Source organism: Nomascus leucogenys, chromosome 6, assembly GCF_006542625.1.
Source record: "Nomascus leucogenys isolate Asia chromosome 6, Asia_NLE_v1, whole genome shotgun sequence".
In the NCBI taxonomy this organism is placed as follows: Eukaryota; Metazoa; Chordata; class Mammalia; order Primates; family Hylobatidae; genus Nomascus; species Nomascus leucogenys.
In genome coordinates, this window is record NC_044386.1 from 103,898,440 (window position 1) to 103,915,227 (window position 16,788).

General features: G+C 49.7%; 1 protein-coding gene across 1 annotated transcript in view; it reads right to left on the reverse strand.

The window, feature by feature from the left end:
• The window catches only part of ALPK3 (alpha kinase 3), a 60,872-nt gene extending 45,857 nt beyond the window's left edge, over window positions 1-15,015 (reverse strand). Inside the window, exons 1-2 of the mRNA XM_030814948.1 lie at window positions 14,921-15,015; window positions 4,923-5,044 (exon numbers count right to left, since the gene is read on the reverse strand). The gene's annotated coding sequence lies outside the window, so the exon portion shown is untranslated. The remainder of the gene's footprint in view (window positions 1-4,922; window positions 5,045-14,920) is intronic.
• Between the last annotated feature and the right edge of the window lie 1,773 nt (window positions 15,016-16,788).

Below are 16,788 nucleotides of genomic sequence, written 5' to 3' on the forward strand. Positions count from 1 at the left end.
AGAAAAAGAGTAGGCTTCTAGGTAAAAAGGCAGAATGAACACGCCATCTATCTTCACACCCTCCCTCAAGCTCACTAAACTGCCCTGAAAAGACTTTTTAATCAACATATGTAAAAGCACAAAGATGAAGTGAACAGGCAAGGAGAGTAATAGGAGCAACAAAATTTTGAAAGTTAGAAAGCAGAAGGACAAGTGGAAACTGACTTAGCAGATTCAAGACCGCTCAACCCTAAGCTAGCAGTGGAGAAAACTGAGAACTATCCTTTCGACACCAGAAAATCCCCAAAGGGCCTAAGAATTGGCAATTTGGTACCTCTGGAACTGGGAGAAAGAGGAAGGAGGAAAGGTTAAAAGGTGCTTAAAAAACAAATCTCTGGAACCCTTCACCCATTCTGTCTCACTGGGTGACTGCTCCTTCCCCACCACAGCCGAAGGTGAAGTTTATTATTTGGAAATGTAAAAGTCTGCCCTGAGAGTAAGCCAGCATAACTGAGGGCATGACTATTCTATGAGAAATAGAAAACTGTAAGAACCATATATCATCAAATAAATGTCTTATGCTGAGAGCCCACCCAACCCTCTGAACCGCATAACTCCCAGAAAACCTTTCGCTAGGAAACCTAGCAAGTCCAAGAGGAAGGAACTAAAGAAACTTACTTGGCAGTTCCCAATAGTGGCTACCTAGGTCACCCCCTACAGTAAACAGCCAAGTTTTCAGGCCCCTCCTCCTTGCTCAGAACCTCTGATCAGCTTTTAAGTCTCCTACTCTTGCTCATTATCTGACAGCCAAAGATTTCTAGATATGGGAGGAAAGCCTGTAATCGAAGATTAATGACAAAATTAAATTCAACAGAGAAAAAGCAAGACAGAAGAAAAACTATGCAAGGAAAAGGAAACTTTTAGAAAACTATCATTAATAAATGTCTCAGAGAGCTAAGAAAAGATACTACATTCATGAAAAGTGCAGGATGCTATAGAAAATGACAAAAATTAAAACCCTGGGAAATTAAAATTCAGTAGAAGAGTTGAAAGATAAAACTGAGGAAATCGCCCAGAAAGTAGAGCGAAAGACAAATAGATGAAAGGGAAATAAAGGATAAGAAAATAAAAGTCCATGTCCAGGGGAACAGCTATCCAAACAGGAGTTCGTAAAGTAAGATGACAGAAAACAGGAGGATAAAATCAAATTTCCCAGAACTAAAGGCTCTCCGTTTCCAACTGAAAGCATCTAAGCATGTTCCAGGGTGAAGAAACCCATATCGAAATACATCACTATGAAATACCAGAACACTCTTACAAGCTTCCAGAGAGAAAAACTGGTCACATGCAAGGAATTAGGATCAAACTGTCTTCTCACTCTGAAAAGCAACATTGGAAGCAAAAAGATAATGGAACAATGTCTAAAATTCTGAAGGAAAATTATTTTCAGCTTATAATTCTATACCCAGCCAAATTCCCAAGAAAAAGTAAAGTAGAAAAAAAGAGGCCGGGCACAGTGACTCATGCGTGCTATAATCCCAGAAGTTTGGGAGGCCAAGGTGGGAGGATTGCTTGAGCCCAGGAGTTTGAGACCAGCCTGGCAACATAGTAGGACTTAGTCTGTACCACACACACACACACACACACACACACACACACACACACACACAAAATAAGTTGGGTGTGGTGGCACATGCCTGTGGTCCCAGCTACTCAGGAGGTTGAGGCAGGAGGATCACCTGAGCCAGGGAGGTTGAGGCTGCAGTGATCTGTGATCATGCCACTGCACTCCAGCCTGGGTGACAGAGGAAACCTTGCCTCAAAAAACAAACCAACCAAACCAACAAACAAACAAAAACATTTTCAGACACAAGGAATCCAACATCTACTTCTCATGTACTCTTTCTAGAAAGCTACCAAAACAAGAATGTAAATCAAGAAAGAAAAAAATGTAGAATACAAAAAGCAGGAAAGTTACCACAGAAGAGAGGTAAAGCAAATCTAGAGGATGGTAACTGTGTACCAGATGCAGAGAGAAACGAAGGCACATTAGACCAGAGGGACTCAAGGGAGAGCAAGGTCCAGACCTTGCCATCACCGTGCCCTCTGCTACTGCACCATCTTCAGGACCTGATGAAACCACTGGGGCAGTATTCAATAAAGCAAAAAAAATAAACCAAGAAAGGAAGACATGAGATCCAAGAAGCTGAATTAAACCCACAGAAAAGCAAAGAGAAGACCCAGGATAACAGCTGTGTATCAGGCCCTAAAAGGCTAGCAGTTCAGATAAAAGAAGAATGGAGATCTCCAAGAGGAATATCTCCAAGGAAAGTAACTGCCAGCTTACTGATGTCACTGACATTGCAGAATATTGTATTAAGAGGCTATTAGGAGGTACAAGAAAAATTAGCAACAGATACAAAAAAAAGAAACAAATGAAAAACTATGGAAAGTACTAACCTTTGAAGAAACAAAAGAAAAAAATATAAGCATAGTATGCTACGATGTTCAGTTATGAATAATATTACATAGGCATAGTAAGGTAAACAGTAAATGTTGATTTAAGCAAAAATTATGATATAACTGAAGCAGGATAGTTTTAGAAAACTATCATTAACAAGAGTCAAGGCAGTAACCATGTCCTCAGGACACAGCAACCATCGGGACCATACAGTCAACACAATAAGGCCCAGCATGAGCATTGTAAAGTTCATTCAAGCAAAGCTATCTCCAGGAGGGAATTCCCATGTAGAGAGCAGGAGCATTTTGATTTTACCTGTCCTCAAACTCACCCTTTGCTCATTGGAATAGTAAAAAACACACCCCTGGGTGGAGATTTAAGATGCATGTCTCATTAGCATGGGTGTGTTGGCATGCGCCTGTGGTCCCAGATACTTATGATGTATAAACAGGCATGTACAGCTACTGCGCATGTGCACCCAGAGGACCACCCAGAACATGCTTCCAAGCAACACCTCTTCCTACCTCCTCATGAATAATCATGTAAGACTTACTGAAAGGGAGTCGCCCTAGGTACAAGTCTTTGCTGTCTCATCCTCACAAGAAGCCCGTGCTGAATCTTCTCTCTCTCAGGGTGTCCTGTCTATTCTGCACCTAACTTTTTACAGTATTCTTTTTCCTTTGCAATAAATTGTTCTATCTCCTTTGCTGTGTGTCTTTTGTTTAAAGTTTTTTAAACTAAGAAGACAAGAACCAAAATTCCACAACTGCTGTCAACATAATTATATGAAGAAGATAAGTTTAGGGAAACAGAGAAAATGATGGTATAATAGAGCTAATTCCTTATCTACCATAACAGGAAGACAATAGAGAACATCTAAAACTGAAGAATTTCACGTAGTACTCAGCATGATGGAAATGTATACATGCCAGAAGAAACGACTAAAAGCTGAAAACAGTTGCTTCTGGGAAGACAAATTGAGAGGGGTGAACTGCTGTATTTTGAAATATGCCTTTTAGTATAATTTGAAGTCTTAATTATGTGCATATATTTATTTGACAAAGTAAAATTTAATTTTCTTTAAAAAGAAGGATTAAGGACTTTCTAAATAGAGAAAATGAGATGTGCAAAAGCACGAAGCTGTGAAAGAACCGGGTTTTTCTAGCAAACTGTAAGTGCCACAGTAACACAGGAGACACAGACGGGAAGCAGCATGAGATGCCGGAGAGCAAAAGCAGTGTCTCCCTCACTAGTGCTGTGGACTTTGGCAACGCATCAGCCTCTTCCAGCTGCCTCCTTGGTAAAATTTGACTAAAAATAGCACTTACTTCATAGGCATTTGTAAGAATGCAATGACAATGGAAACAGACAAGTTGTGAAATTCACCATACCCATACAAAGGTATGGGATGCATACCTATGTCCCTCGGAGCAGTGTTCTCAGTCTGCAGCTCAGAGGGTTGAGTAAGGGTGAGAACTGCCCAAGTGAGAAGCTGTTTACTGACTGGGGTAATCAAGTCCCCCAGAATTCACAGCTGGAAACCACGAATGACCTTGACTTACAGAAACAACAGGCTCTCCAGAGGGAGCCTGGGCCTGGGATCTGATAGCTGCACAGCTGGGAGGGGTGGGTACCCATTCGTGGGCCCTGCGGGCCCTGAGGCTGGTCAGGTTGGAGTCTCTACTGGGTGGCCTGGGGGAGAGGCAATGTCTGGAACCACCCTCCCAGCACTCCCACCCACTATCTTCCCTTTCCAAGGAGTATCACTCTGCTTCCTATTCTGCCAAATGGTTGCTTCAAATTCCACCACAAAGCTCAGTGAAATGCAAATAACAGTAGTCAGTTTCTAACTCTTATATGGTACTTACTGTACATCAGGTACTACTCCAAACACTTTGCATGTATTAACTCATTCAATCTCAAATAACCCTATGAAGTGCATCCTATCATTATCCCCACTTTACAGATGAGGCAGCTGAGAGGTTATATAACGTGCTCAGTAACATCATTGGAAAGGGGATGAGCCAGGACTCCAAGCCAGGCAGTCTGCCTCCAGGGTCTGTAGTCAGAATCACCACATGCAATTCTCCTCTCAGGCTTGAGACTCCCAACCTTCAAATTACTCAACTATAACATGGGGATACTCAGGGAGATGGCCTCAAAGATCTCTTTCCATTGGAGTACTTCTTTTCTTGCAACAAATAAGGCCATTAGTCATGGATGTATGCCTGAGGGTCAGGAACCTTCACTGAGGACAGGTTCGGAAGAAGAGTAGGGTATATATGTGGCTCCAGAATGGGGGAAGCAAAGGGCACCAGCCCACACAGGGATGTTAAACTGGAGAGAAAGCTCAGAAAGTAAACGTCACCTCACATAGTTTTGTACACACAGCCCGCCACCCCACCATTCCTGTCCTCACAGCCTCCTTGGACCCTGCTCTGTGCAGAGGCCCTGGCATGGAGCATACAGACAGCCTCCTTACCTGTGACGATGCAGGTGAACCTGACGTCGCTGTCCTCGGACACAGACCGGGACTTGAGCGTGGTCTCAAATAGCGGCTGGGTCTCCTCTGTGAGCTGAGCAATGATGGAGCAGAAGGTGCTCCTAGGAGAGGCAAAGAGCTATTCAGAGCTGGCCTTCCCCACAACAAACAGCACAGCCTGGCCTGTCCAAGGCAGCTTCCGTCTTACCATGCCTGCCCCTCTTCCTGTGGCCAGAGCTCCAGCACCCAGGCAAGTCTTTCTTCAAGGCAGCTTGTGCCTCTTGGCCAGGCTGGGGCCAGGTATCAAGGGGTTGAATGGAATCCTGACCCAGACCCATTACAATAGGCAAGCTACTGACCATGGGCCAGGCTCCTGAGCATGCCAGGCTACAAGCCCAGGTGTCCCATCCCATCATTGTTTGAGGGGCCTTACTTCACCCTGCACCTTTCATCTCCAGGGACACTGGTGCATGAGGGAGACACACAGATAAGTAGGTCAAGCCTCAGAGATGGAGCCCCCAGCATAGCAGAGCCTCCATTCATGCCAAGAGGGGAAGGCCAGCCAACCCTCAGTGATTCAAGGTCCTAAGAGCACAGGAGCCTCTCCTAGAGCTTGGGCTCAGAAGAAAAGCTCCTACATTTGTGAGTGCAGACCCACAATGGACAAAGAATAAGCTGGCCAATGCTAAGGGTCTAGACCCAAAGGGGGACTCTAATTCATAAGGGTATCAGAAAGGAGAGACCCAGCCCACACGGGGCTGGGAAGCAGCCTTGGAAAGCCAGCTGTGGCTCCCCTGCTCCATCCCTGGATACCACATGCTGAAGTGAAACATGGTTGGCTGCTCCAGGACCAACCAGCAGGAGTGCCAAACCACAAACAGATCCACCCCTGCAAAAGCCAGCACTTTTAGTTCCCTTCTCCAGTCCATCTCCCAGATTTCAGGGCCATCAGTAAGCACTGAGTCCAGTACAAACTCACCAACAATGCTCAGGGCTTACAGTCTTCTCCTTCCTGGGCCCAGGAAGCAAACCACCATGCCAAACCCTTTCAAGGGCCAGCAGAGACACAGTGCATTCCTAGGTGTGAAGCGCCACCACATAGGCAGGTTTTGTGGTGCACAAGCCGTGCCCGGCCCTCCCTCCCCAGGCACACATCCCATTGTGAGCAGCAGAGAGGACTGTGAGGGGGCAAAGGGAAGAGAAGCAGGAGAAACTGTAGTGAGAAAGACACATCATTCAAAGGTGCCTTTCCCTGTGCCTCAGGGGAAGGGATGGTCACCCAAGGGCAATGTTTGTCTGTCCATGGCCTCTCTGCCAGGGGCCAAGAGAGTCTGTGGAAACAGAAGCAAACGGGATCTAGAACCCTACACACTTTGTGGGGAGAGATTCCACTTTCGTTGTATCTTTTCTGTGAATATTATTCTAGACTTGAGTTTGAGGAGAAGGGTTGTACCCCAGAGAATATCTGGAATCAAGTAAGGCTTCTGGACTGATGGGGTTCCCGCTATCGTTTTACCACAGGAATGTAGATACCTGGGCATTCATGGAGTTGACAAGGGCCCTCCCCTACAAAGATCACCCATAAAGGGGATCCCAATCTCACATACCTGAACATTTGAGCCGGGTCTGCAGTTAGACATGTTCTGTAACACTCCCTACAACCTTCCCTCGGCTACAACTCATCTGTGCAATAAGCTTCTTTTCCTTTTCTTCTTAAGCCACTCAGAAATAGAGTGTCCTCAAGGCCTAGGCTATCAACTCCCTGAACACTCCGGAAGTGTTAATATCTGAAAACATTTCTTGCTGCTATCATACTAACAGCAATTTCTGATTTGGGGAAATATCAAATCTCAATCAACACTTTCCAGAAACCACCAGGCTAAACATAATCCTGCTTCCATGATTCTGTAATTAATTCAAACCATCCCTAATTATGTCCTCCCTGCATAATTTGAATCCTATCTCATCCATGACCTTGAGCCTGGATCCAATATTCAGCTTAAGCTCCTAGGTATGAAGCCCCTTGGACAAGTCTAAGGAAATCATTTCAGCTACTGGATAAGTGAGACAACAGGGAAACTATGCTTTAAGAAAATTTGCAGAGACAAATGCTCATGCTAGATATTGAAAAACAGGCCAGGCGCGGTGGGTCATGCCTGTAATCCCAGCACTTTGGGAGGCTGAGGCTGGCGGATCACGAGGTCAAGAGATCGAGACCAGCCTGGCCAACATGGTGAAACCCCGTCTCTACTAAAAATACAAAAATTAGCCGGGCGTGGTGACACACACCTGTAGTCTCAGCTACTTGGGAGGCAGGCAGGAGAATCGTTTGAACCTGGGAGGCAGAGGTTGCAGTGAACCGAAATCGTGCCACTGCACTCCAGCCTGGTGACAGAGAGAGACTCCTCAAAAAAAAAAAAAAAGAAAGAAAAACAAGTAGTGATTTTATTCCACTATTCTTTCTGAATGGAAAAGAACATATCTTCTCAAACTGTCCACATTAGGTCCTAAGCTGTGTTATAAAAAAATGTTTACATTAGAAAATAAGTAACAGCTGAAAGGTATGGCTAGATGAAAGCCTTCTCTTTCAGGGAAGTGGGTTTGGGGTACATTTGGAGGCACAGGGAGAGTCACCGTATATACTGTCATGTTCTGCTGAATGTCACACAGCTTCTCGTTGCCACAAGCTTTCTGTCCCTGTCCTCCAAACCACTTGAATGTGGGATGGACTCTGAGTGTGCTGCACCCTATCCCCTGGAGAGCCAGGAAGTCCACACATCTGGAAATGGTCTTGTCCAACCCTGACAAGTCCTTCCAACTCCATGACTTCACAAGGATATCACAGACTAATCGTATGTCTCTAAAGAACACCAGAATCATTGGCTTTCATGATGTTCAGTGGAACCTAACCTTGCCCTTAGGTAAGGTTTGGTTTGCCCAGGTCGTCTCCTTTCAATGCTTACCACACTCCACTTGGAATTAGTCGTGATATCCTCAGTTCCACCCATGAGCCACACAGAACAAAGTCTCCTCAGTGTTCATCCCCATCAAAGACCATGGACATAGTAGTTGCTAATCATGTCTGTAAACATTAGCTATTTGGAAACCAGTTAGCTATTCTGAAATCTTTTTCTGTGTGAAGAAACTGTAGCTAGCTCTCCCCAAATCTATCAGAGTCTGGGACGAGGCCCAAGTGGTGGGAAGTAGCCAGGAAATGTTCCCATTTTGATTGTAACAGTCAGTTCAGCCAAGGGTAAAGAGCTGTCCTCAGTTCAGGAGGCAAGAAGACAGTCATTCAACCAGCAAACCTGGACCATGAGCCTGCCCAGACCTTGCCCTGACTCTGCAGCAGATTCAGAGAATAAGCTATGCAGGAATACACTAACATGGTATTCTCTGATCTCACAGAGTTCACAGTCTTCAGGGATGGGGAGGAACCAAAGGAAATGAAAATTCAGAGAAAGAGGAGGTAAAAGGAGAACTTAAATGACTGCAGAAAAAAATTTTAAAAGGCAGTTGCCATGGTTAGAAGAAGATAGAAAATAAGGTATCATACCTAGGTATGTGGTTACAAAAAACATGAAAACCTAGAATTGGGGCCAGGCACAGTGGCTTACGCCTGTAATCCCAGCACTTTAGGAAGCCGAAGCAGGAGGATCCCTTGGAGCCAGGAGTTCAAGACCAGGGAACACAGTGAGACCCTGTCTCTACAAGAAAATTTTTAAAAATTAGCCAGGCATCATGGTGCATGCCTGTAGTCCCTGCTACTCAGAAGGCTGAGGCAGGAGGATCCCTTGAGGCCAGGAGTTCAAGGCTACAGGGAGCCATTGCACTCCAGCCTGGGCATGGAGTGACAGAGCAAGACCCTGTCTCTAAGAAATAAAAAACCTAGGATGGGGAAGAGGTGGGTCATGTGACATGACTCATGGCTCTCTGTTCTGTTCCCATGGTGTCTCCTAGGGACACAGAGATGTCATTGCAGGCATCTCAGAGACCCCTGCCCATATTTCTATTCCTGAGATCCTGTGCCCATCTCAAATGGCCCATGCAAGCATCAACTCTGGCCCCCTGTGAGAGCCATGTTCACCAGAGTACCTTCTTGCACTCTCCCCACCCGCCCTCCAGCTCTCCCCTCACCCCATGCAGCCTGATTAGTGCACGAGCAGTCACTCAGTGGCCCCTCAATGCCCAGACCCAAGGAAAAAGCAGTCAGAGAAATGTAGTGCAATATGCATTTACCTTCCAGAGCTGGGGTGAGACAACCGGTTGCTTGATAAGCTAAGCAAAAACAGCAAATGGAATCATTAGGCCAAAAAAGCAAGAAGGAAGTAGGCGAAATCAACAGTCGCAAACTATTAATCGGCCACCATCTGGGGCCCAGAAGCCTTTCTATTAAAAGGGACCAGCTGTCTTAGTTGGCCTGCTCCATTTAGCAAGTGGCCTGACCACCGGACACCAGTGTATCTGAAACCAAGAGCTCATTAAATGCAGCAGAGTCCAGGAAAATGGTTAGGCAGGAAGGAGGCCCCTTGGGGCTGTGCTTTGAGAAAGGTGTGTCCCAGGCATTTGGGTCACTGCCCCCAAGAGGGAGGCTTACAGCTGCCTGGCATGTTTCCCCACCCCACAGCACACCAGCCTGGGGGCAAGCTCCTGCTTCAATTCTTGGCCTTCGGGAGAAAAGAGCCCCATTCCTGGAAATCCCCTGAGAGGCTAGGAGAGACAGGTGGCTTGGAGACACCCACCATTAATATGTTAAAGTATGGTTAAAGAGGCCACACAAGGCAAACCAGCTGGGAGAGTGAAAAAGAGAAAAACAAAGCAGTTAATTCAGCAGGAGCTGGGAGGCACCCAGCTCCATGGTCCACACAAGGCCCATTCTGCCTGAGGCCCCAATCATCCCTCCTGCCTGGGGCAGCTAGGAAAGGCCACTGCGAAGGGTACTAGGATGAGGACCCACACAGGACCGCCCCTTAGTGGAGTCTAGCCCACTTACTATGAGCCAACTGTTCCCTCTCCCTCCTCCTTTCCTGATACAAAAATCTCCAGTGGGGACCTGGATCCCAGCTCCTTGAGAGATGTCAGAGGTCACCCCATCCACACTCCCTTCAGCTGCCCCTATCATGAGAAGAGCTCTCCCTTCCTTACCAGCAGCCCAGCCTGTTCACTGGTGCTCACGGTCTATGTCTCCAACCATAAGAAAGCTCTATGAGGATCCCATCTCTTTATAACCACAACACCGAACCCATCCTTTTCCCTAAAACCTGGCTTCACCCCTAACCCCGGGCTCCTGGGTTGGTAGATACCTCCAGCATTCTCCCAAACTCCTAAGCTCAAAACCTGCCATCTTGGACTACTTCTTCTTCCCCAACCCCAAATCCAGTCCGTACAATTCTTGGCCCTTCTTTCTCCCTTTCTCTCTACTCTTGTTGTTGCACTACAATCTAGACCCTCATGGCTCCACATTTGATGACCACCTCAACCCCTTCTCCTTAACCCCTCATATAACCCATTTCTCTAACAAAATGCTGCAGTCCCCCAGTGTAGAGGACACTGAGTCTCCACTCCTTGACTGGGTGGGTAGGGCCCTACCTGATCTACTCACACTCCCGCTACAACTAGATTCCCTCTACTTCCCAATGCTCCAGCACCACCACAGCCAGGCCTGTCCCTTATCGGCATGAACAGTCCTTCCTGACCCCCAAGCCTTCCCTTTTGTCCTCCCTGTTTGGAAAGTCCTTCTTCCCTCCTACTGCTCAACTAAATCCTGCCCATCCAGCCTTCAAACCTAGTTCTTGTAGCTTCTGTGGCTCCTAGTGCAGTGCCGCACAGACAATGGGTATTTAACTGCTGTTCTATAGAAGGGAGAGAGAGAGGGAGGAAGAAAAAAAAAAAGAGGAGGAAAGTAGAGTGGGGGACCTCAGGGAGGGAGAGAGGGCACAGGAGAGAAAGGCATTTTTCAAGCAGGAAGGGTGCTGCCCCCGAAGGGGAGCTGCTGCTCCAGAAAAGATGGAAAGGAGTGTCCTAAAGTGCAGCTGCCTCTGCTCAGAGCTTTAAAAATCCTCTGGAGGCCACGTGGGCAGAACCTCCCATGGTTCCAAGGCACTGGCCAACTCCATCCTTTCCTGACCATAAATTTCATTTGTCCCTCTCCTTTAGGATTGGGAGATTTCTTCTTCTTTGGGTCTGGACTTCTTCCCTGGGAAGGAGAGGGGGAGAGTTAGCTTTCTAATTCAGAGAGGAAAATGACAAGGTCCACCTGCACGTGGGTCAAGAAGTGAGCTGGGACAGAGGACCCCTCCCCCAGCTCTGCTGCTCCTGGACCAACCGTCCTGCCCTCTTTAGGCCTCGCCCTTACATTGTTAGTCAGGTCAAGAGAAACCCTGGGCTAATGGAGGCACCTGGTCTTCAGAAGGTGGGATACCTGCCTGTGCCCTGCTGGCTGGGCCACAGCTAGGCTCAGGGCTGTCACCCAGGCAGGGGAGCTCCCCATTTACTGCCTCTGAGGGGGAGCCGAATGAGAGGTATCAAATGTTGGGACATAAAAGCTTTAAAGAGTTCTTCGTGCCACCTTCATCTCACAAAATGGGAATTCATACATAAGCAGAATAGAAAAAAAAAAAGGTTGGGGGTGGGGTTGGAATTCAGGGCCTAGAAAGGAAAGATCTCCTCACAAAGGAGTGAAGTTAGGACTGAGCACAGTGGCTCATGCCTGTAATCCCAACACTTTGTGAGGCTGAGGTAAGAGGATCGCTGAAGCCCAGGAGTTCAAGATCAACCTCGGTGATATAGCAAGACCCCATCTTTATAAAAAATAAATAATTAAAAACTAAACCGGCGTGGTGGCTCACACCTGTAATCCCAGCACTTTGGGAGGCCGAGGCAGGCAGATCACCTGAGGTCAGGAGTTCAAGACCAGCCTGGCCAACAAGGTGAAATCCCGTCTGTACTAAAAATACAAAAATTAGCCAGTTACAGTGGCAGGCATCTGTAATCCCAGACTACTAGGGAGGTTGAGGCAGGAGGATCACTTGAACCTGGGAGGCGGAGGTTGCAGTGAGCAGAGATCACACCACTGCACTCCAGCCTGGGTGTCAGAGCAAGACTCCGTCTCAAAGAAAAAACACGCTAAAATAATAAATACATAAAAGAGTGAAGTAGGCTATGGAAAACCAGAACTGACCATGGAAGCTGGGGGCCTCCATCCCTCCTGGCTTTCATCTATTCTGGGACATAAAAGGCCTTTGGACAGTCCTGGCCTGATACCTCAGGTTCCCTAAAAGCCCTAGACAGCCTGGCTGACCCATGCTGAATAGCAGAGCTTGTTTCAAAGCTGTCTGTAGTAACATCATAGGTTCTGTGACTTCTCTGAGCCCACCTGGACCAAGGCCTCCAAGAATCCAGGGGGGCAGGGGCTTCTGGAACTTCTTTCTGAGTGTCCCGTAAAAGCTAATTAATCATAACTGCTTCTACCCAACTGTGGCCCCTTAACTTCTCTAGCCTACCCACATTTCACTGTTCTATGGGGGTGAGGTCCTAGATGCCAGGTGACCTAGGGGCTGGGCCTACAGTTTGGTGGGACTATCTGCATGTGGGACCTCTGACCCCAGTGGGCATTGGAAATACTCTTGCACTGACATAGACTGGAAACCCTTTCAGAGCTGTGGGACAGAGAGAAGTGCACGGGGATATAGGTTCTGGGCTATCCACCAAGGCCTCTGGTGTCCATCAGCTTAGCTGTCCGTCAGCTCCCAGGGGCAGCCCCTTCTCACAAGGGCCCATGAGGATGATGCCTGGAGAGCTCCATGACACATCTGTGTGAAGGTAGACCCAGAAGATGTTGGAGCCAAGAGTGAGTGGGGACAGAACTTGCCTCTCAGTCAGGACGCTGGCATAGTCAGGGCTCAGCTGGGCTGGAGCCAATATAGCTGGCAAAATTCTCGAGGGACCGTCTTTCTCCCTATCTCTAGGGAGCTCTCCCCACCCCCACAGGCAGTGAGGCTGTTCTGAGGGACAGCAGACAGTACGACGGCTCCCTCCAACACATGTCAGGCCTTGCTAGAGAAGCAGGAACTGTCTCACCCCCTCCACTCCCCACTGCAGCCCCAGTCACATTCTCCCCACTTTGGCCAGAGGCTTTTCCAGAGGCCTAATAAATCTGGCTGTCCTTGTCTCTCAGAACCTCTGGGGGTCTGTGGCTAGCTGGCAGGAGCAGTAAAAAACTCTGCAGGGGCAAAACACAGCCCAAAGTCCAAAGCTTTCTCCCACTCCTCCCGTCCTGCCCCCTCCAGATACTTGATGAAAGAGACTCCTTTTAAGAACATTCCCATTTAAGTCCAAAGGGACTTAAGCCAGCCACTTCTATCCTACCTCTAGCTCTCAGGCTGGCACAAGCTTTGTGCTCATGAGGTGTACAATTAACATGTATCTATCATACAACTGCTCAGCCAGGCAGCAGCACTATGTCCACTCTCCAGCCCTTTTCCTAAAAGCCCAGATCCCCTGCCCTCCCCATTCTGCCTGGTTTTCAAGGCACTCTTTCCTCCCTTCCTTCATTGCTGCTGTCTCCAAGAAGGACCCTGGTTCCGCCTCTTCTGTTTGTTCCACTGGTATTGACAAAGACCAAACACAGGAGGCAAAGCCCAGACAAGTCACTGTGACAAATGTGAGGCTCCCACAAGGGAGTCAGCTTCTCTAAGGACTGGAATAAATGTCCAAATTTCATTCCAGTTTATCTGTACAGCCAGGAGTAGGAAAAAGGGGTATTCTTTCCTGGCAGCCAGGGGCCTTGTTGAGTCTGACTCAGTCACTAACATCAGTCCTCAGACCTGCCCCAGACATGTGACACCATTTGACGAGTTTTATGCAGAAACCGGTTCCGGTTACATTTGAACTTTCCCAACTCCAAGGTCAATAGGACTCAGCCAATTCACGAGGAAGTGCCCAGGACTTTTCCTGAATGTCCTTGATGCCTGTTTTTATGCTGTTTTAGGAATGGAGAACAAGAGGTCTCTGGACAGCCTCTTGGAGGAATGGCTGTTTTCTGCATAATACACAAGTCAAGTTCTCAGGCTATGCAACAACCACTATCTCAACACATTTCCCTTTGGAAAATAGACTCCAGAAGTGGAGGGAAACTGAGCTGCCCACAGGGGGCAGGAAGTGTCTGTCTCCATGGCAATGCGCGTGTCCACATGTGCCTGTGTGCCTGTGATTGCCTGGATACGTGTCTATTGTCTTTGTGTCTTTATATCTGTGGGTGGCCTAGCTGCTAAAACAAAGCTTCCACACCTCTTGAACTCTTGGAAGACCAGTGAAGGGCTCATCAGTTCCACACCTCCCTTGGCATTTCACTTCCCCAAACCGGACAGGGCACTTGGCTCCCTCAGAGCTGCAAGTCCTTAATTCCCAACATCTCCAGACAGTACCTCATCCCATCCCTTATCTCACCAGCCCCCACTCAGGTCCTGGGGAGGACCCAAGTCCTGGGCCCAGTAGAGGAACCTTATTTACAAAGGTTTATTTCTTCCTGGAGAACCTCCCCACCCTGACCTAAGCAGCCCCTACTCTGGGCAGCCCCCCAGCACCCTCTCCCTGTCCCCACCAGTGCTCTCCCCCTCCCTTCCTGCCAGGGAGGAATTTCAGCCACTCTGGCTTTCCTTATCGCTAACTGTGGAATCCCAAGCCAGGGAGTAGCAGGGTAGGGGGGCGGGGGAGATAAGGAAAGCCTTCAGACCCCATGAAATCACTCCAAAGTGGAGCCTTTGTCCTCTCTTGAGCCTCGCATTGCCAGAGGCCTGAGGCGCGTGGATCAGGAGGGGTCACAAGGGGCTATGAAGGCCATTCCAGGCCCGGCCATGTCCCCAGGCCCTGGGCCTTGGGGCTGAGAGGGCTCGAGGGCGCAGGCCCAGCCCAGGCCTCCAGGGGCCAGGCGGCCCTCAGAGGGACCAATCCCAGGGCCTTGCCGGCCCGACGCCACCCTGCCACTTGGTGCCACTCACCTGGTCTCGGGCCGCACGCTGAGCAGGTAGCTCCGGCTGGCTGGGCTGGGGATCCACACGGGGCCGTCGTCCTCACCGTCGACCCCCGTCCCCGACCGCCCGTCCGCGCCCCAGCCCCGGCTAGGGGCCCTCCGCGACCCCATGGCGCCGCCCTCCCCGACCGCCGGCCCCGCACCCGCCTCGCCTGTCCTCCAGGCCCCGGCCCCCGGGCCCCTGCCCGTCGCCGCCGCCGCCGCTCCCGCCCGCGGCTGACGCGCGCCCCTATTTATAGCCGGTGGCCGGGCCGTCGTCACCTGCTGCTGTCCCTCCCCCGGCCCGGCCCGACCCGGGCAGCGCGGCTCGGAGACGCCGGGGGGCGCCGGGCCCCATGTGCCAGCCCCAGGGCCGGCTCCGAGTCCGCTCCCTTGGCGGCCCTGGTGTCTGCAGTGGAGCCGAGGCGGGAGAGGCCCGGGAGGCCTCGGGAAGAAGGCGCAGCGGGTGTCCTGGTCACGGAGACCAGGACAGGCCCCTTCGTGGAGCTCCCAGGACCCGGCTCCCGGCCGGCCTTCCTCCCCTGCTCACGTCAGGTGTGGCATATGAGGGGTCCACGAGGCCTGGCCGGGGCCAGGGGAGCCAGGTCAACCGCTGGCCAGCTTGGGCTAGACCGCGGGAGACCAGGGAGCCAAAGAACCGGCCCTCTTCCTGGCACCAGCCCTGACTGACCCTCGCCTTGCCTCGCCAGTGGCTGTTGGCCCAGCACATAGACAAGCCCAGCCACCTCCATCAGTGACCTGAGTCCCTGGGAGGCCGGAACCCCTTGGGATCTCTCTCTCCTGTCTCCCCCCACACCCCCAGTAACTAGCATAGGTTAGGGGCTCAATTAACACTTCTGGAATAACTGAACCTCCTTCTTCACTCCTTCAGCCTCCATTTCTCAGCACCAGAGGGGGAAATGGGCTGAGTCCTGATGCCCAGAAAAATAATCAAATCATGCAACAATTTCCAAGAACTGGTGCCAAGCACTGCCGACACCTGGTCTAAATATTGGAAGTGCCCACAGACTTTTTTTTTTTTTTTGAGACGGAGTCTCGCTCTGTCGCCCAGGCTGGAGTGCAGTGGCGCAATCTTGGCTCACTGCAAGCTCCGCCTCCCGGGTTCACGCCATTCTCCTGCCTCAGCCTCCCGAGTAGCTGGGACTACAGGCGCCCGCCACGACGCCCCGCTAATTTTTTTCTTTGTATTTTTCAGTAGAGACAGGGTTTCACCGTGTTAGTCAGGATGGTCTCGATCTCCTGACCTCGTGATCTGCCCGCCTGGGCCTCCCAAAGTGTGGGATTACAGGCGTGAGCCACCGCGCCCGGCCGGAAGTGCCCACAGATTTTTTTTCCATCCTTCTTTCTCCTATTTTCCTGAGAGCATCCAGAAAGTACCTGAAGCTAAGTGGCTGTAATTGTTAGAAAGTGGGAGCAAAGGAGTCCAACCCCTCTGTTTTCGAAGCTGCACCCATCCCTGCTCCTTTTGGAAACGGCTTTCCCCTACTCCGTGTGGTTCCAGTGGCAACTACCTTGTTCCCACATGATCCCACTCCCGGCCTCAGTTGACTGCCATCAAACTCAAGCCAGGCTATTCATGATACCCCATCTCCCTGACTATAGACCCTGGCTGTGCCAATAAAGTTCTTCTCTAAACCATTTTTAACGGGAATTGGGAAAGAAAACCAGACCCTCTGTGGTGGAAAACTGAGCTGTGAGGCCACAGCTGTCAGCGGCCATGTTTCCTGCTGTGTAGAGGAAGCCAGTTTACAGTGAGGAATAAGGAAGCTAGCACAGAGAGAAGCAGAGGCAAAGGACACAGGGTCCTGATGGCTTTCAGGTGCCCTCGTTCAGGTG